Source organism: Rhea americana, unplaced genomic scaffold (assembly GCF_003343005.1).
Source record: "Rhea americana isolate MKP2758 unplaced genomic scaffold, rheAme1 scaffold_72, whole genome shotgun sequence".
Lineage (NCBI taxonomy): Eukaryota > Metazoa > Chordata > Aves > Rheiformes > Rheidae > Rhea > Rhea americana.
Genome location: NW_028186890.1, coordinates 3,440,836 through 3,462,328, shown reverse-complemented (window position 1 = coordinate 3,462,328; position 21,493 = coordinate 3,440,836). Strand labels below are relative to the sequence as shown.

The window sequence follows — 21,493 nt, the reverse complement described above, 5'->3', positions numbered from 1 at the left end:
TCGTTGTCTGAATGAGGTTACTCCTAGTCTTACAAGCCCACAACGGAGCATTCACCTGGCTGGTGTCATGGTACAGGCCATGTCGCCTTTATAGTGGCCAGGAGATGCCCACTGCTAGTGGAGAGGTGCTGCAGGACACATTAGCTCTCCCATGGTTAGCAGAGGTGAATATGGGTAGGTAAATGGTAAATGACATGGATGCTTCTGGTTTAGCTCTCTACGTCATGCTAAATAGCAGCCACCTTTGCACTATTGCAGTTCACCCATCTTTCCCCACTGGCTATATCCAGGCCCCTAGTATTCATAGGCTTTTCAAAGCCTCTCTCTTGCATCTATCTTGTGTAGACTCATACTGCATAATTTAGGTCTCAATATCACAGCAGCTAACTAGTCTGGGACATAGTGTTAAGATGGGGGGATTTTATCCTGTTGTATTTGCTCTGTGAATAGAAATTTGGCTTCCAGAGCCATCAAGGAACCTTTGGCCAGTGCTTAACTAAAGAATGAGCAAATCAACTATGTGCTCAAATCCTGCAAGATGAAGATTTCAAAGATTTTGAAAATAGGGCAAAAGTGTAGATAAAGAAAAATAAATAATAAATTGAAAGAAGCATGTATTTCAAAAGGATATTTGTATTRCAGCAGTGGCTAGTAGCACTGAGTTCCTGTGCTGACTTTTGTACTCTCTTGTTAACTCTGGCTGCTCTGCCTTAAGTCATAAGACTGAATTGTATGAGATGGCCGTGGACAAAACTGCTACTATCTGCCTAAATGAGGATTTTCCTTACATACTGACTTCCTTCATTCGCAGCTGACAATATAGACCAGCATCACTAGGCCCATAACGTGTCAGATGACATTACTCCATGTCAGCTAGCAGGAACTGCTGAAGGGTGAGCGCTGCGTAGCCAATGCATGATATGTATCAGAGGAATAGAAAAAAGATACAAATGACTATTAAGGATGAGCGTGGGAAGTGACAAATGTCATCAATCTGTCTTCTTGGTCAGAAAAGTATTTCTTTGAGTGCTGTTAAGGAGGTTGCTGAATCTTCCGCTGAAGATTTTACTGTAAAAGAGCACTTTGGAATCAAATTCCTACAGCTTTTTGCAGCCAGATCAAGGGTGGATTTCTCAGTGGTCGTTGGGTTCCAAACATGAGCAAGAAAGGAAATGCTAGTAAAGACTATTAGTGGAATGGCATCTAGCCTTTGGGGTTTGGGGGGATGGACCTCTGCAGTTTGTTAAGGTGGAAAGGAGAGGAAAGCTGGCTGGAAACACATTCCACTCACAGTAGCAGGTCTGTTGAACTGCATGCTCTATATTGCATGAGGTGTTTGCAGGCCTATGGATAAGGAATCCCCTTTCCCTAGAGTGCAGATGTGTCTCCTATTGGGGGACTGAGAACAGACAGCAGGGAAAATGACATGCCCAAGAGCAGATCCTTTTTTTTTTTWMMAAAAAAAAAATAGCTCAGACAAGAGTTGAACAGTTGAACAGTTGAATTCCCCTGGAATTAATTATTCATTCCATGGCTCAACTTGTTGAAAAATCTTTCTGATGATGATATGGCTTCCTAATCAGTACAGATACAGGGTTTTTCAAAATGTTACTCGCATAAACCGTGAGTTCTTCGTATTTTCTTCCCATATGCCTATGGGATAGAGCTAATCTCAAAAGGACTCCAAATCTTGCAATCTCATTATTCTGCCTTTGTAAAATTCTTGTGTAATAACTAATACAAATTAAAGTGAAAGGCTTTTGTGAGACCACTCCCAAAGGCAATGTGTGCTACATACATCATCTGTCAAGGATCACATTTTGAGTACTCATCATATTTTCCATCTTTCAAGTGCTCACCTTTCAGGTCTCTCTTGCAAATAACTCTAGCTTTGGTGGAGTGTGGCACGATCAGAAAYCTCTCACCCCAAAGGAGGTTTGGATCCAGAATCTGAGGTCTGCAGACCTTTACTCAGTAAATCCACTGGTGGTGATGGATTGCTTTGGGTACAGGGCCATGGCCTGACCCTTTCTGAGTCACCTTGTGGTTAAGATAAACCTTGACRTAAAAATTGGAACAGCCTCATTGCGTGCTTGTTTTCTAACCAACTCAGAGACAAAAGATGACCATTAACTACATGATGACTAGAGACTTTTAATAGATATTTTGCTTGTATTTCTCATAATTTCTAGTGTATGTAGCCTCTCAGGCTCTGTTGTGATAAGCATCATGTCTCAGTCTGATTCTAAAATCTTCCAAAGATTTCAAATGATAACGTAACATGGCAACTGCTAACAGTGTAGAACTCAGATTCCTGAGACTGAACCATAATGTCAGGAATGTCAGGAACTTGGAATTGCCCCCTAATTGTATGGGAATCATTATACACATTTTCTTATGGTCAATGTCACCCCTCCAGTGCCAAGAGAAACAAGGAAACCAAAGTTATAGAAAGGATTTGAAGGTAGACAAAATTTCCCAGAAGCAACTTCAGACTCTGGATCTAACCCAGCACTTGAACTGTAGATGTCTTGGGTAGATGTGTTTTCAAGAGATTTTTAAGAACAAATAAATGAAAGAAAACATGTCACCTTGAGGATGGAAACTTTAAAACAGGCATTTTCTCTCTTTCTGTCTCTCCCTCCTCCTGTCTTCACCAATATCCTCAGGCAGCTGGAAGAACCACCAGAGTGATCTCAGTGGTAAACAACGTCCAACATGTCTTTCCCCGCTTTTGATAATGAGCTGGTTTCGTCAAAGCTTGGCCCATTCAGAGAGACTCATGGGGAGTTCAGACCCACAAGGCTTCCTCCTTCGCAATATGCTTTCAAAAGTTTCCAGGACAATGACATCATGAGAAAAATGCCTGCTTCATGTTGCCTGGACAAGTTTTGGGAGAGGTGTGCCTCTTCCCACTGCTCTACTTCACTTCAGGTAGGTGAGTTTGACACAATGGACTTGGTTTTTCAGAAAACAACAGCAACAGCTCAGCTGTCTGGAAACACTATTAAGAGACRCCCTTAGAGAAGTGGCCTGATTTCCAAACACCTGAAACAACCCGCAGCAGCCCCAGCATTTCCATATGATGCACATATCTTTACAAACCTGATGATGTAAGTGGGAGGTCTTGGGAGCTCTTTTATTAAGATCTGTGGTTACTTGGGCTATGCCTGCACAAGGCAGGGACCTTGTAAGGAGGAGGTATTGCCACTGCTCAGAGCAGTCCATGAATTCCTAGCCATATTGTATCCTCATGGGCCCTCTCCATTTAGATCAGTTCTTACTTCTCTCCTCACAATCTAGGTTGCACCGCTAATAAGACTGCAGCTCATGTATGCCTCTCCAAAGTGGAGTTAAACCACTTACCTCAGATGTATAGCTGCAGCAGTCYAGAGCTTGTCTGGGATGCAAAAGAAGTTTGGGAAAGAGAGCAAGTGTGTCGTAGATCAACTGCACTAAGCTCCGCGCTCCCACAGATCATCAAGGCTGCAGTGACAGCCCTCTAAACTGTAACAGAGCAGCTCCAGGCTTCACAGCAGTATAGACAAAACTGCATGTTCTTGCCCCATGCAAGCTAATCTTGACCCTTCTAGCAGTGAAGGAGTGGGTCTGGAGTGGATATGCCTTGAAGGACAGGTCTGGCTGCTTCTGCTACATGGGAAGAGTAGGAGGAGTGAGGGGGGTGAGCAGGAATGAACCTCTCTTCTACAATAAACACATCATGCAACTCCTTCATTAAGCGAAAGCAGCAGCATCCTACGCTTTCAAAGCTGTGATRCAGGTAAAGGAGGGGCAGTCAGTGTGTGTCACCGTAGGCAACTGCCAGCTTTGCTTAAGCCCAGAGTCTACCTGTGCACAACTCTTCCATGCATTGCTAGCACTGGATATGGCTAACCCTCCAGCTTAGAGAGAAGAGAAGGTCCCAGAAGACRACACTTCTGACTTGAGAAAAGCAGATGCCACAGCAATGGAAATCAATGGGGTTTGTTTATATATATTAAATGGACGAACTCCTCTATCTTCACGTCTGCAGCCACGTTGCCTCGGCACAGCTCCAGGACTTGTGCATGCAGGGTGGTAAACACATCTGTAGCCCCAGATCCCTCAGACCTATGCAGCAGTTTTCAGGACTGGGAACTGCTGATGATACTAAGGCTCCTTCCCTGATGGCATCTTGCAGCAGAGCTGATTCTCCCACCARGTACTTGCCACAGTCTCTAAAAAGTAAACAGAGTAATGAAATCCAGTGTTCTTTGCACAGAGCTGGGAGAYGTAGGCTGCAGCATTCGCACGCCACTGCATACCCTCCTCACTCTAAGGTCTTGACCAAGTCACTTCATTTTCTTTCATTTCCCTTCTGTAAAGCAAGGATAGAAATACTCACTCCATAATGGGAATGTGGCAATCATTAATAACTATTTCTAAAAYCTTGCTGTAAGTATTTGGTTGTACCAGATCCAGGAGTAGTTGAGAGTCCAGAAACCTTTGTTTTTGAGGTGAATAGACTGCTGCCCTGTGAAAATGGTATATTTGCAGGTTTTGCATCAGATCTGCTCCTACTCCATCCTCTTTCTCTAGCTATTTCAATCAAGTTCTGTTTTTCTCAAAGTAGGAGACTGGAGATCCACGGTGGGGTGATCCATAGGAGCTCCACATCTGTAGGGCTGTACAGATGTGATTTATTTGCAAAATTGGAAGCTGAAAAATGCATATYCAAAGAGGTGTAAATCTTCATATAAAAGAGGATCAGACCTTATAAATTTCCAGTTTGAGTGACCTTCTTATGCTACATGTAAAATGCATCTAATTTTTAGCAGCACAGAAACAACCATGCAGGCTCAGACCAAAAGCCCATTTAAGATCACATTGTCTATTGATGTCCATAAGCAAGCAGGAACATGGGGTAATTAATAGTGATCTATCTCTGATAAAACTCTTTTCAGCACCTGGCAAACAGCAGTACAGGTGTTTCCCAAGCCAGCTGTCACACCAGGACTATTCTGTTTAATAGTAGTGGATGGATCTATTCACTTTCAAATTTGTGTTGTCCATTTTGAATCCACTAATTCTTTCAGCCTCTAGAGCATCCTGTGATAGTGAGTTCCACAGATGAGTTACGTACTATGTAGAAAATGGCTTGTTTATTTTAAGCTTTTTGTCTCATAACTTCATTGGATGAATGCTAGTTCTTCTACTGGGAGAAACAGTGAATAAATTATTCTCTTTTCTTCTTCTCCATGCCTTTCATGCRTATTTTATCTATCTCTTTTCTCAGCTGAAGACTCCTCGCCTTTTTAGTTTCTCCTCTTCACCTTACTACTAAGTGYACTTCTCTGAGTCTTTTCTACTGTCTTGGTTTCAAGATGTGAGGGTCCAAATTGTACGCAATATTCAAACAGGGGATCTCTGTGGATTTAAACAGTGGAACAGTAATGATTTTGATTTTGTTTTCTACACCTTCCCTAATAATTCATAATATTCTGTTGTCTTGTTTATTTTTACTGTTGTTTTGAGGTAACTGTGATACCTGACCTTCTGGAATGGTCATAATTCCATTTAAAGCCCATCATCAGGTCTGTCTAGTCAGGACTGTTTTTTCTGCATGTATTATTTTTGCAGCATTTTATATCCTCTGTTATTTTATAGCTAGTCATTTGTAGTTATTTTGCAACTTTTTTCCATATTGTTTTTGACTTGATTACAGATCAATACTATATTATCTGTATTTGATCACTTCACTGTTCATGAAAGATCATTTCTGGAAGATCATTTCTGAACACAGTGAATACACTTGGTTCCAGAAGGATTCTCAGAGCATCTTGTGGGGAACCTCCCTCTGTTGTGAAAGCAGACTATTTGATCCTACTCTTTTATCCCTATTTCCTTTAACTTGCTCTTGCAGACTGTTTGGTCCTGTTTTTTTTCCCCTATTTCTTTTAACTTGCAATTAATCCATGAGAGGATTTTCCCTTATTGCCTCAAARGAGATCATTTTCCTTAGTTAGCCTTTGCAAATACTCTTTTGGAAATCCAASTATTTTAGTATTTTGCTAGATTACTGTCATCCATGTGACTTCTGATTACTTTAAAGAACTCTGTTAGATTTGTGGGACATGCTTTCTCTCTGCACAAAACATGTAGCTGATTATATTTTATTTATTCTTAAGCATATCCATTTCCATATATTTTTATGAAACTTGCAACTATTGTTTACGAAAACCTTTCTTAAAGACTAATTTCACATTTGCTGCTTCCAGGAGCTGATCTAAGCAACAGGGTACCTCTCAGATTAGTACCCTCATTTGAGGTTTTCTCAAACTCCTGGTTGAATGTCATCTGCTCTGACAGAGTCATTACTCCTCACTTCATCAATTTGATCTAAACCCTCTTTTCCTGATGCTCCTATTTGAGTGAGTCCCTTCACCTCATGCTCCGTAAGGGCTGRGTCTGGTATGAGTGTTGCCCACAGCTAAACATGAGCGCCACTGCACTGAGAAATGGCTGGTCTTTTTTGGTGTGACAGTGTAAGGTCCTTGTGACACCTTCATACAGCGTTKCTCCAGTAAACATGGATACAATATTCTCTGATATCACTGTACTCTCTTTGCAGCTTCTTTAATTCCCCTTAGCATTTCATGGGCACTGCCAAAATTTGACAGACTGATCAATTCTCATTATAGCCTCACTACTATTAACTGTCCCTAATGACCCCCTCCATCTCTCTAGAGCTCCAGTAAATACAGATTCTGTGCTACGTGTTGAAGCAGCATTAACTTATTTATTTCCCTTATCTGACATTATGATTTCTTTAATATGGAGTACCACCCCCCACAAACATTATCAGATCGGTCTTCACAATCTCTGGGAGGTAAATTAATGGTGTCATTCGTATTTATACATGAGTAAGTACTCTGAAATGCAGACAACTGACGGGGCCCCAAATGTCAGCCTAGACGGTAAGATCCCTAGGGCAGAGATGGCATCTTTACTGCTTACGTAACCAAGCTGCGCAGCTTCCGGGCTTCGCTGTTTCACTTGGTGAAGTGATTTGGCTAAACCACAATGTTCAAAGATTAGCTCGTGTAAAAGCTTCCTGTCCTGCAAGGTTTGCTCAGCCAGCTCCGACAAAATGGCTTGTGAACCTCCRGGTGCCTTCTGATGAACTGCAGCATGAATTTGCGTGTGGTCACCAAAACATAATCCCAGATATATCTGACAGAATTTCTCAGTTTGTAGCTAAAGTTTAAATACGATTTTTATCCTCAGAGGTGGTCTTACATCAAACCTGTGACTCTTAAAATATTCCATATTAGTGGTGATTCTGATTCACATATAATTTCTGCAGCTCAGGTCAATGCCCAGTTAAGAGCAGATACGAACATATGTGATTCTACATCTGCCTCCCGCAAGGCAGTGCTACACTCTCCTAACTTTCTCCAGATCAGGAAAGATTCTCCTTTGCTTAAATACAGCAAAGGCACAGCATGGTCGGATCGCTTTCAAGTGACTCCTTTATCTTTCACAGTTGTTTTTTTCCTAACATCTATTTTCCTCTGGATAGATCTGCTTATACAAAGTCAAAGCTTTGAACATGTTGTATTAGTTAACAGAAAAATTCAACATAGTTAAACTATGCCGTCAGCTTCTTTTCTACCCCTCTTCTCCTCAGCGAAGGGAAAACAAAGGTTCTGAAGCACAAAGGCAGGAGGTGGAGGAGGGAGGGACCTGCACGCAGCTAGCTGTGAAGCTGCGGCTCTTTCTTCCTCCAGACGCGTGATGAGACGTGGAAGGAGGGAAGGAAGAAAGGAGGGAAGGAAGGCAGGAAGACGGGCAATAACGCAGTAACCGTAAGCGTAGGTTAGCAGGGGGGAATCTGCCCATGAAATTTTGTGAAACTTTGAATTCACTAGAATGAAAAGACAAAAAGTAAAAACTACTTAGCCATTAAGCATTTAGGGTCCTTAAGTAAACTGTTCCCTCCAGGATTAATTGCTATCATACAAGGCATTTATGTCATTTTTAGACAATCCAGGGCCCTCAGTAGAAGGGGGAGAAGATCAGCCATGCAGAGACTATGTGTCTTCCTATGACATTTGGGAAAAATTATGTCATAGTTTTTCGCTTGTGTAGATAGAGGCTAGGGGAGGGCAGGAAAAGGGAGATAAATATCTTGCAAAAAGAGAAAATGATCCCCTGTGTCAGGAATCACTTCTGTTGAACATAGAAGCATTGACCGTTGTCTGGTTTTCTAAGCTATTGGGTTAGGAGGAGCTGAAAGCTGTCGGGGGGAGCTGGTGGTTAAGTGACAGAACAAACATGTCGATTCATAGTTCATGCTACGGTGTGTTAAACAGCTCTAAGTAGCTTGAGGACTGCCTGAAACACAGCCCACGGCTGTCTGTCTTAAAACAGTTCATCTTTTATGGCCAATTGACTACTGTGAAACAGAACATTTACGGCATGGCCCAAATAAAGAGGCAAGTGATTCATCCATGTCCAAGATTTTAAAAGCGCAGTTGAGTGGCTGGGTAGGTTTTAAATTAAAGAGAAAAAAAGAAAGCTAGGGGGTAAGTTTGGGCTGATACTGGAGCTGAGTTCCACAGCAAAAGGGATACAAACAATACATGAATATCTATCGTGTCTCTCATTTCTCTTGTTCCTACTGTACCTTTTCCCTGATCATCTCAAGAGTCACAGCTCATCTGAAGGGCAAATAACAAAAGCATCCTGTTCAAAGWGAGGCGGGCAAGCTGAAGTATGGATAGCTCAAGCAACAAGGCCAACGTCACATGAAGCAGGTAGAAAGCCAGCATGTGACCAATGCACTACTTAATTTCATCTCACCTCTCAGGAAAAATATAGGTGCAAAACCTTCCATCATTCAGGATAGAATCTGATTAGTGAAGGCAGTCACAAATAAAAATCATGCTATTGCCCCCACCTCAATACTCAGAGCAGTAATGTTTCTTCTAAAAGCAAAATGATAACAAAGCACTTCTAAACACATTAAAAGTCTTACAAGACCTGCAAAAGTTATTTCTGGACCCAGTCTCCAAGCCAGATTTGCACAACTTCCAGATGTTCTCCTTCATCTGACTGCTGCCTTCCCATTGTACACCTGCCTTTCTCCTTTTCCTGTAAACAAATTATGTTCCACAAGCCAGGGTGCGTTATCCTCCTGTTTTAACCCATGACCTAAAAGCTTGTGATAGAGCTGTAAAAGCTTTTTAATGAAATGATCAGAGGTAAAATGACACAATAATAATATACCCATCCTACACTATGTGTCTTATCCAAAAAACAGTCACCCACATCATAAGGAAGCTTGAACAGCTGAAAATCCAGTAAATGATAGAAGTTCTGTCCAAAGATCCTGGGTTATGGTCTGTAGAGATGTCAGCATGGGAGTGAGATTCAAGTGTGGAAAAAAGTACAACTGTCTCAAATTCCAGTGGCTTCTGCCTTTTTCCCCGGCATCTTTTCCAAAGATTTACACAGGAGAAAGTCGTCTCATGTCAGCTGTGCGTTTTCTAGATGCTGGTTCTCAAATGCTCCCTTAACCAAATTGGGAGTTTGAGCACTATCTTATTTTTTCTCTAGCTGGCTTTGGTTCTGTTTTTCAAGAGTATCTACCTACATACATACTTATGCATCCACTACACACCTTGATATAGTAGCCTATCTATTTATTTCCTAGGTGCACGCAGGGAAGTAGCTGTATTAGACTAGCAGTTGTAGAGTTGGACTGGCAACTGCTAGCAGTGCTATGGTACAGAGTCCAGGACTGAAACAAGAAGTTTTGCTGCAGTTTCAAAACACTGATGGCCAGAGTGGTGAAGTAGAGGCAAGGTTACTGATTTTCGAGTGTTGGCTTCTGCCCACGCATGGAAATGTGTCTCAGCCACCACCGCAGGGCAGCAAAGATGGCCACGGAAACTGGTGCAGCCTTTTGAGAACAATATGTTTCAGTGTGTTTGGCATGTGATCACTTTTGCCACAATCTGACTTTGTRGCTTTCTTTAGTCAGTCAAAACTACACTTGTGTTCTCCCACTGAATGGTAAAGAAGTATCTTGTCCAGCTGAATGGGAAGGGATTTATGAAACATCAGCAATAACCAATGTCCTCCATCTGGAAATGTACAGGACTTGAATTTCAAGTACACCATACATGTATTAATCAGCTCTGATGTAAAATTAATATGGCTCCTATTTTCACTTCTTACTTCCTCTTTTCTACAAATAAGYGGGATTTGGTGTATTTATGATCCTTCCTGCCCACTTAAACTCCTGGTATTATCTATCACCTTCTAAAGATGAGATATAATGTTAATAATAAGACTATCCAGATGGCATTAAGGGAATTAACAATAAGGGAAAGCATGCTTCAAGACAAAGCAAATTCTAGTTAACTGAGGTTTGGAGCAAAAAGACATCTCTCTAGAAATTTCACTACAAATTGTACATAAATTATTTTTCACAGTTTCTTATGAAGCAGTAGGCATTGGCCACCACCCAGTGTGTTCACCCAGGTAGTTCATCAAATCTAGCACAGTGTTTCCTACATTCACAAACTAGGTAGACAAGTAGAGGTGCCTCAGGACTCCAAGATAAGCCAAAGGCTGACACCCCAGTTCACTCTGATGCTTTTCATTGCCTCTGGGATTCACAGAACAGGAGCTCCAGGGCTTCTACTGCAGGAGGAATCCAAGATTAGATCTTTGGAATGAAGCAATCCAGAATAATTAATATCCTATTAATTTATTAAGAAACGTTCATAAGGACAAATGACACAGAAATCAACACTGAACCTCAAGTCCAGTTAAGCCTTTCTCTTTTTCTGCTCTGTGTCTCGTTTCCCAGCCTTCCCACCCATTCCCATTCATATTCTTCATTACATTTTCAAGCTTTGCTTTCCAGCCTACATATGCCCTCCAAGGAAGGCTGGAAATCTGTCTTCACTTCCCCTCTACTCAGTCCTGTGCTCTTCCTTGGTCRCTTTCCTCAAAATGCCACTTTATCTTCCTCCTGTCTTTGCTTGTGCAACTGCTCTCATTTGCACTCCATACCTGTTCTCTCATGCCTTGTGCTCCTGTTGGCCACTTTCCTATTATTTCAATTCCTTGGAAAGGCTTGTGAGTGTTAACCAACACCAGGCTGTGGTATGCTTCACATTACAGCACCTTTTCAAGTTCAAAACTCTACTGACTGGCAGGGTCTCCAAGGACTGTGTCAGAGAGCTGGAAATGAACCCTCTGCTGGGGTGGGACCTGTAGCTGGAAGATTCATAAGGTAGCATCCTAAAGGTGGTGCTCAGGCCTTAAAAACACCTCTTTGCAYGTGTATCTGCAGAAGAAAAGGGCATCTGACGCCCAGGAGCAAGTTGCAGAGCTCTCTGCCGAGTAGGTCACTTTGGCCATCACTGATGGGCTTGCACTGGCAGACAGCTCTGGCTCTGCCCTCTGTCCCATGACAGAGAAACTCTGATGTTTTCCCTGCACCACATCCCCAAAGCACAGTGCTTCCTCCCGTAGCACTGCTCAGTGTTAGGGGGAATCCAGCTGCTTCATGAGAATAAGTTTGTTCTACGAGAATTTGCCTTTATTTTTGAGTCTTTTCTTTCAGAGAGATTCTCTGTTTTTACCCAACCTCTTGCCAGCTGCTTACAATTCATATTTCAGATGCAGATACACAGATATGCAGCATGAACAGCATGGTTCCTTTTGTCATTAGGGAAACCAAGAGGTATAACATACAGCCTGTAGCCATTTCCTCTTAATGGAAAATGAGGAAAACCATTAGAACTATTTTCTAGTCTCTGTCTTCTCTGATTTACCGTATTTAAAATTTTCAATTTTTTCCTTTAATTCCTTCTTTAGTGGAAAGAATTTGAATAGTAGGAATGTGATTGATTATAAATCCATTGAGCATTTTGGTAATACATTGCATTTTTGTCCATTAATTCCCTCCAATACACATCTGACTGATCTCATTATTTCAATAGATAGATTAGTTACAGTTCTTTCACCAAATGTAGTAGAAGTATGCTTCTACTGTTCTAGAGCTGATAAAAATACATCTATTTTATTTGATTTTAATATGAGGAGTTAGTTGTTTTAAGAGAAAATGCATATTTTCATTAAGATATGTAATTTTCTCACATTTTTACATTTTGAATGTTGTCATAGGAAGTTAGGAATTTTCATCTTATAAAAACCTGGAAGTCCTGGCATCCTCTTGTCCTGTCCCAAAAGAGACATCACTATGATGTACTTAAGAAGAAGGTGCAATAAGTGATATATCAGCTATAGTCCTTGGATTTTCGGATAAAGAAATTGTCCTAGGTTCCAAAGCCTAGAGTATAGTGTTCCTGCTACAAAAAGATCATTATTAATTGCCATTGTAAGCTATTTCCTTGGTGTGCCTTTAATGTGCCACTGGAAAAGGAATAATCTAAAACATTAGAGAGTCTGTTGGAACATCAGGAGTTTAAAAAAAGGAAAAAAGTGACAATGTTCATTTTTAACCCAGCCTTCATTTCAGGTTTAGATTTTGACTGGCTGCTTCAGGCACTTGCTCAGATTCTTTTCACATTTCTTATTTTAAAAATTTTAAAAAATCACAGGGAAATCGAATTAGAAATCTTCCAAACAAGGTTATTCACAATGCGTTTCATATCTGTGGCTGTCTTGAACTGATTTAATGCTACTGCAGCAGCAAAGATGCTCTGACAGTGACAACCTTCATTTCATTTCTTGGAGAGTGCCTCGTGGAAGGTGCTGTCTGAAAGGAAGCTGCAGGGTGTGCCTAGGAAACGCAGTGCTGCTCAGATCTGAGAGCACCACGCAAAGCTCGTAATCACCCTGTCTCTTCTCTTGCCTGYGGTCTCGGTGACGGCAGGCTATGGAAGCACACAGAAATGAGCTGTGCRCTCCATCTGATCTCCTGCTTTACAGGGAAAGATTGATACACCACAGCAAACTTGAGAATTTCATGGCCTCTTTGGAAGATGGCTATCGGTTTCAGGGGGCCTCTCAAGGAGAAAATGCACCAATTTCATGCAGATTCTGGTGAAAAGATAGATTTCACAACTCTACTTCCCAAGAGGCAAGAAACTCATCACAGTCATGAAAGAAGCAGAGCCTGTCACTGCTATATTGGGGATGCTCTGAGAAGAATCAGGTTTGGGGGGTCCAAAATGACACCCAAACTTATAGGACACAAACCGCAACCTCTACAGGTCATAGTGGCAGCCTAACAGATGGAGTTACCCTCCACTCATCAATCCCTTTATATTGAAAACTTTTTTGCTTAGGTATGTGTTTATATTCCCTTCACTTCGGTAGTTTTAAGCAAAGATTCATCTCACTCAGCTTAAGTTGTTGAAAACTTGGGAGTCCCATCCAAGCTCCCTGGTCAGTGAATGGAGAGCAGCAGTTGTCCCTGCACCCCAGGGGGGTTTGTATCCCAGGAGGGGATGTTACTGCCAGTCTCTCTCATGTGACTGCAGACAATTAGCTCTGGTTAGGCTCCTGATTCCGCAGGGGGGAAGTTAAGCAAGTGGTGTATGCTTTTTTGGACCTGGGGGCACAGGCTGATAGCAAGCCCCTGCTGTGTGTGCACACACACCCACCCAGCCCCTGTTTTTCATTCTGCTCTYCATTGCTTGCCTCAGTCTGTTCCTAATTTTTTTCAGGTGACCTACAGCCAGAGCAATCAGCTTGAGACCATCAACTGCACTGCACTGAAGATGCCAGCCTGTATACTTATTCCAAATCTCTAGGCCACATAGATGTATACAAGCCTAGGGAATTAGTGTGGTTTTCAGAGATGAAGCTTTCTATTTGCTTTCYGTGTTGGAGAAAGCTAGTGCTCTTCATCATGTCAGGGCACTCCAGTTAAACTCACATGCCTCGTTTCTACCTTGCGGAGCAAAGACTTTCRGCTTTGCCCTGCCTGGGGCCAATGTGCAAAAGACGAGGTGTTTCTGGCCTGGTTCCGTTCCTCAGTTTGCTTCACCCTGTAGCTCCTTGCGTAACTGTACTGGCAAAGCAGGAGGAAGACTGAGCAAGAGCAAGAAGTCCCCAGGGGACACCTAGGATTYCAGCGTCACCTGCATGAGGTACAGTTTGTGTGTGTTCGATTCAAGGGTCCTGGGCTATTTACACTTTGGGCACTGGTCTGATATTGAGGGTTTAATATTGCTTAATGGCTGGATTTATAACTCACTGGGTTTTTGTTCTTCTCTCTGTTGGAGTTAAGGAAGAAAGATGTTATTATCAGAGCAGCTATGTACAGAACAGAAAGGCAGTGGGGCCTGATTTGACAGATGCCAGTAGCTACAGTGGAGAAGGGCTGTTCTTCCACATCAGCATGCGAACTAGGTCCAATATGGAAACAACTCAAGTAGAGTTTTGTTTGGAGGAGATCCTAGGCCTGACTTGCAAGAAAAGAGTGGGAAGACCATTTAACTCCGTGCTAGCACTGCACAGAACAGGAGATTTTTAATTCAGCAGCCAAACTGAAGTTTAGGCTAAATTGAAATTAATCACTTAAGATAAAGCTAAAATTTGGGGAGTTTTTTGAGGGAAACAAGGAAAAGTCCCCCATCCTTTATTTTGTTTCAGCTCCTAATGTCTCCTCAAATGCAGAACAACTGGGAGTTATGCAATTTCCGTCTCCCACTTTTGTTTTTTTAACTTGGATCTTTCTATTAAACTACATTACACCTCTAAATTGAATCATTTAATTACAATAAAAAGMCAGTTTTGAAATTTTGCTCAACCTTCCATCTAAATATTTCAGATGAAACGATTCACTGGTCTATTGGGGCCTTTCAGAACTCCCTTTTCTAAAAGGTTTATTATTTGAAGAAGCAGTTGAGATTTGCTCCACCAAAAACAACGCGTGCAAATTTTTGACCAAGACGAGAATCTGGCAATAGAAAATTGCGGAGGCTGTTTGGAAGGGCATCCTGCATCTTTTGTGATAAGACACGTCTGACTTGACAGCACCAGGAAATCTTTGGGAGGCTGGACYAGATGATCTCCAGAGGTCCCTTGCAACCTTACTGATTCTGTGATTTTGTGATATTTCCATGAGGTTACTGTGCCAGGAGATCTTCAAGGCAATGAGTCACTCTGAGCTGTGCTGTTACGACAGTCAAGGCATCGTTAGAAATAAGCAGTCAGTGTTAGGAAGCCAACCTGTTACATCGGTTTAATTCAGTGCCTGCCTCCAAGGACTGACACCAGGCAGCGAGGAAGAGGACAAGAGTAAGATCATGTTTAAACAACTACCTAGACCTGCTGGAAAGAGTCTTTTTTTTTTTTCCCCCTCCTCTCTCTCTCTGTGTGACGGATTATACCCGCTACGTGTCTCTGTTTGCCCTGGCCTTTTCCTGAGCTGAAGCCAAGGGATTTTTCCATGTCCCCAAGGAGCGTGTTAGAAAAGCAGTGTTTATGTTGAGGGACTGCATTAACATTATGAGGAGGGTTGTAGTGCCCAGGGACTATCACAGGCTCTGCAGAAGGGAGCAAACGAGGCCTTGTTCGTTTGCGTCATTGGCCCAAAGAGCCACCAGGCTGAAACCTAACCCCGGCTGCCTGCCTTCGGGGGAAAAAAAGAAGAAGGGTAAAATAAACAAGGCCCCTGTTCGGTTTTCCTGAACCTAGATGGGAATTGCTTGCAATTATACATCAAAACTTGGGGCTGGCCCTGCGCAGGCTCGGCTCCCCGCGCTGCCCCGCGCCCGCAGCTCGCAGACGCCCCGCTGGCTCCTCGCTTTCGGGCCCCRAATCCAGGAAACCGTTAAGTACGTGCTTAAATCCGCCGCTCCTCGGGACAGCGCTGATTTGACACCAATGGGGCTTAAAAGTGCGCGTGAGGTTAGAGGCTTTCCCGACCACGGCTGCTTTACCAAGCCGGGGTCTCAGCCGTTCGTTATTTCCTCCCGACGACAGCTGAGGTTTGGGGGGATGTTTTGCCTGCCGAGGCCGCTCCTGCTCTGCGCCYGCAGCCCCCCGGCCCCCACCTCCCGCAGGTCAAGCCGCGGGCAGCTCGCGGCGGTCCGCTAAGCGCACAGAAATGCTCCCGTCGTCGCCTTTCGGTCTCCGACGTCGCTTCGCGTGCGTGGGGAAGCTCCTTCGAGCGAGAGCCTGGAGGGTCTCGCGCTGCCCGGGTCCACGGCAACGCGTAAGCTTTGGGAGCGGCACGGCGGCTGCAGCAGTACTGCCCTGTTTCACCACCGACCTGCCCTCCTTCCCAAGGGTGTGCAACCCACTGGGAAAGCACTTCTGCCCAGGCAGGGCTCTGCATGTGCCTTTTTCCTTTCCTTTTTTCTTTCCTTTTTTTTTTTTTTTTTTTCTTTTCTTTCACTTGTCCAATTTGTCTGATTTTTTTCTCTTATTTTGCTATCCTAGGGCTGTGCATCCTGGAACTGGTATTACCCTTTTCACTATGCTCCATTTGCTTCTGACTTTGATGGCATTGCAGATATGCCCTCAGATTTTGAGAAGGGCTCAAAACCGGTAGGGTACCTTAATTTATTTATTTATGTTTTAACAACTTATTAGACCTGTTTTACATCTGTTTCTTTACTCTCAACAGTTCAAGCCTCTTGAACAGCTTATGGGAGTATTTCCAGCTGCAAGCGGAAATTTTCTGCCACCAACCTGGAGGAAGCTCATGACAGATCCAGTAAGAATCCTTGTTTTATTTCTGTCTGTAAGGTTTTGTTATCTTGCAGTTGTGTGTGAGCATGACTTAGTACTTCCTACTTTATATGGAAAAATAATGGAGAAGAGGAAGGAATGTTTTTGTAAATTGTAGAGATTCTTTAAAAGTGATTTTTTTTTCCACTTCAGGTATTTGGATGAGGAAAATTCTTTCCTGACTTTTTTACACTTAGTAAAACGTTTTACTTTCTTCTAGAAACTCTACAACACTTACTTGGGCAGCAGAGATTCTAACCCAGTCATCCTAAGTTCTTCTATCCTCCTTAATTTCTTCTTTTGATACTCTGAGTAGTAGGAGTGCCCTAGCATGCTTCCTGTTTAAATAGTATTTAATGAAAGATGATTTTATTAGTCAAACTTCTTTGCACTCTCATTAATAGAGAGAGAGAGCTTTAAAAAAAACCCTATGTACAGTACTATGTAGCATTCTGAATCAATTTCATAATTGGCTTTAATGATTTTTTTAAAATTTTCTCAAATACAGGAATCAAGCATAATTGACTTCTACCCTGAAGACTTTGCTATTGATTTAAATGGGAAGAAATATGCTTGGCAAGGTGAAATTCCAACTTTCTTCTTTTGAATTATAATATATGACCTTAGTCTTAAGGATCTGTGTGAAAACAGGAAGAAAATGGAAAATGATCTCAGTGAGATAATGTCTAAAAATGTTTATGATTGTATTTGCTTCTGTTGCTTTGCCACAGGCATGTTTTTCAAAATAAATTTGTATGAAGAACAAATTATGATTCAGTAACTGACTTAAGATCAGCAACGATTAGTAGTAATTTCAGCAGTCATTCTAGATTTGTTAATTTATCCTGAACTAGATTAATCATTTTTCTATTTTTATGAGCCTAAGTATGCAATTGTCCTTTGTCGTCTTTGCATTTAATTAATGGATCTTACTTTATTCAATCAGTGGCTCATTATCACCTTGTGAAAAATGTTGTGGGAAATACGCAGATATTTGGATGCATACAAAGAATGAAAAAACAGAGTATTCAGTGCAGCCTCTTCTTAGAGAGTATTAATTTTAATGATCTGTCAAATTTTAAAGCTCATTCAACTGGTGGAGAAGTGTAACATTTCCAGTACGTACACGTACATATGTATATAATTATTCTTCCACCTCTTCTTAGCCTGTGTAACTATTTTACAATAACTAGTTTGTTCTACCTTTATTACTGACTCTTAAAGCTACTGGCAATGTTTTTCTGTAAGATATGGTGATTCCTAATAAAATTGGAGAAAACTTCTGTACTACTGTCAAAGAATGAGAAGAGAAAAACAGAAAAGTGAGAATAGTAGCCTCTAATTTATACACAGAGGGGCAGAGAGATATGGCCCCAAATCTATGCCAGGAGAGCCATTCTTCATGCTTCCTCTGTATGTTGCTCTAGGGATTAGGGGGCTTCTGGGTAGCTTGAGAGAGTTGCAGGTTGAGTATCTGGAGGTACAGACATACAAACTGACTGTTTATACAGAGAAGGACAGTTCTAGTGTGGAAGATTGAAATTCAGTGAGTATCTGGAGGTNTCCTTTTCTTTCACACACGCAGTTCATAATGATGCATTTAATTAATGGTAAATGTGCATAGAAATTTTCTGGGCAGCCATATGACAGCCACATTAACACCAGATGAGCCCCAAATTGTTTATTGTTATTACAGGGAATACCAAAGTGAATTAAGAATGATTGATCGGACAATTATTGTGACTTGACCAAAYGTATATAAATATAAAACAAGATTTTTTTTCTCGAGAAGAAAGAAAAATGTTGGCAGGAGAGAAATGCAAATATACTTGCCTTTTCTATTGCTTTAAAAAAGAATTAATTAGCCACACGATGTCCCCAGAATTTTGAAGAAATGAAAGTATTAGCTGCGTTTAATATCACTGCGCTAACCCAAGGTGACACCTACAGAAATAACTTGGAAGTGTCACTTGACAATCAATCAATTCCTTATGGTCGCAAGCTATTTAAAAAAGAAAAATAGAATAAAATAACTTCGGTACCACAGACATTAGTAAAACCAAGAAAGCGTTCCAARCCGTGCTGACGGGCAGAACCGCACCGAGCCGGGAGAGAGCCGAGCGCGGAGGCGCAGCGCGCGGCGCTCCTCGGGCGGCCCGGGCGCTGCCTCTCCCGGCTGCGCGACGCCCCGGCGCGGCGCGCTCCCGCGGAACGGGCGGAAGGAGAAAAAGCAGCTACCCTTATTGAAAAGATTATCTTTCCCATCAATAATCCCCCTCTAAGAGTCCTTTATTAGTAAACCCCGTGGCAAAACCTGACATATTTACAGCTTGCAGTAAACTTTATGTATCTGCAACAATATTAATAATAAAGAGCCAGTGACCACAGCAAATCATTCCGGCCTTCCAAATGATCAAGTGAAAGCTTAATTGTACTGAAAAGAGAGAGCCCTGACAAGTTTGAAATCCTTCCCACACACCCTTTCCAAAAAGGAGAACTTTACCGAGATGAAAAAAGCGTGCTGGAGGATTGGAAACATAAGAATACATATTTTTTTAAAAAAAAAAAAGAAAGAAAAAAAGAAACCACGAGTCTGATATCACAGGCTGCGCTGAGACAGAAACCTGATCTTTTACATGGAATGGGTAACATTTGGGTCTGTTTTATGTGAATTGCTCCAAGCTGTTTTGCTTAGAAATGTATAGATTTTAAGGTAAGGCGCACCGTATAGGCAGTGCAGGTCATACCCACTTTTGGAACACGTTCCCCATTACTTTTCAGCTGACAAAGGTAGGGTCCAAACTTTTCTTTCTTTGCTGAGTAACTTATTTGCTTTAACACTGGGCTGGATTTGGCAGAGACACGCTTGCATTTTGCTGCCTGATTGTACTTTTCAACACTCTATCGTTCCCTTTATCCTCCCCGCTCTCTTAAGAATTATCTCATTTTAGTCACCAACCTGCAGAAATATTTAATCTGGTTGTTTTTTTCTKCTGTTACAAAAAAAAAAAAGAAAAATCCCGTTCTACAAACTCCTTTCTGGTGCGGAACATGTGAAAAAATACGCTCTTTAGAATAGTATTCTGGAAAGGATAAAATTAAAAAAAGTTCAACTGGTTTTATTTGCCTTTCATTTTAAATAAAACAACAGTCAAGTATGCTTTGTTTCTTATTAGACAGCATTCATATTTATGCATTTTTTTATTACTTCCTTGCTATATTTATGCTTTTTTATTATTACTTCCTTGCTTAAAAAAAAAAGGAATAATACCTTTCCACTTCTCCAGTTGAAAATATTTCATTGTCTTTATTTTATTTGACATAATAGCTTGTGGGTATCTTTATACTTACTGAAAAAGAGAAATATTCATGGTTAGAAAAAGGCACTAATGCAAGGGAACTGGAAATGCCAAATACAGTAAAAAATTGTTGATAAGAAAATTAGTATCTTCCAGGATGTTTTCTAAAGAGCCTGTTTCTGCTATATACCTGTACAAAAATATCAAATTTAGTACTGTTTTTATTGTTTTAATTATTTAAAATTATATTYTGGCACACCATATTTCTAACAAATACATTTTAAAACAAACCAGAGAAATATTTTAATGATTTTTGAATGGTTAATGTGTCCCATTTCTCAATTCAAAAATCACCACCAAAAAACATAACAAGAAAACTATAAAACTCTAATGTGCTATGAATTTATGCAGTGCTTGCTTGGCATATTTTGGCTAACAATTATGTAGCCTTTTAAAATTAAAATAAAATGACTGGACTGTAATGTTGTAATTATGCGCAGAGTATTCGTTCTCATTACAGAATGAATCTATGCTTTATTTTCCTCTGGTAATCATTTTATGCAATTTCTTTGTTGCACATTAATTAGTTTTCTGTCTTCGGTGTATTTTTCCTCTAACAAGAGCTTATGTTTGGATGAAAGTGAATATATAGATAAAGAGATATAAATGCATGTTGCTTGGTTTCCATGTATATATATATGCAGAGAGAGAGCGATGAGCACAGGGTATAGCTAGGTTTTACAATGAGAAGAAGAAAAAAAAAATTTAGGAATCTACTCTATTAGTTTCCTACCTTAAAACAGTACTGGTTTACAATTAGTGTTTGTGCATTTGGCAGGCAAACTTTCTCAGCGGTTGTCCCTTCTGATTTTTATCTGTTTTAGACATGTTTTTCCTTCAAGCATGAGGTCAGATTTGTTTGTTTGTTTGATGTCATCATTTGTCATAAACCATATTTTCACTAAATCCATGTTGTTGCTCTACAATATAGTTTTTAACGTGTGTATGGGGTTGGGGGAAGCTGCTGAGTGTCCCCCCCCACCCACACACACACAGCTTCATAGAAGAAGACAGAGGTTTCATAAAACGGAGGAGGGAATAATTTTGTTTAAAACAAAAATGATACAAACAGCAAAGATCTGCTGTCTGTTGCCCCTGGGAAATTACTGGAAGAGGCTTAAGAAAAGAAAAACAGCTATTTTTGCCTTGTGCTTCTCTTTAATTTATTTTTATTGTCTATTATTACGTAGCAATATTTGCCTATAAATAGATTGCATTACTTGCTTTCCTAATATAGCACTGCTAATTAAATCAATCTCAAAAAAAGAAATATTTTCTTGTCACATTTTCAGCTTAATTGCATCAAACTTGGAATTAAAAATTGTTTCAATTTCAGAACTTTCAAATACTATTTTAAAAATAAAGTAGCTTTCTGTAAACCTGTCATGACTGTTCCTTGGAACATTAAGATTTCTAACAATTTT

General features: G+C 41.1%; 1 protein-coding gene and 1 long non-coding RNA gene across 2 annotated transcripts in view; both read left to right on the top strand.

Annotated features, from left to right (window-relative positions):
* The first annotated feature begins 16,423 nt into the window (after positions 1 to 16,423).
* LOC146586086 (uncharacterized) lies at positions 16,424 to 17,389 on the top strand. Its single transcript, XR_014897869.1, has 3 exons — positions 16,424 to 16,527; positions 16,607 to 16,696; positions 17,219 to 17,389. It is a non-coding gene; the product is annotated as an uncharacterized LOC146586086 (long non-coding RNA).
* A 2,052-nt stretch (positions 17,390 to 19,441) lies between these two features.
* The window catches only part of ALX4 (ALX homeobox 4), a 69,430-nt gene continuing 67,378 nt past the window's right edge, over positions 19,442 to 21,493 (top strand). Inside the window, exon 1 of the mRNA XM_085321865.1 lies at positions 19,442 to 19,500. The gene's annotated coding sequence lies outside the window, so the exon portion shown is untranslated. The remainder of the gene's footprint in view (positions 19,501 to 21,493) is intronic.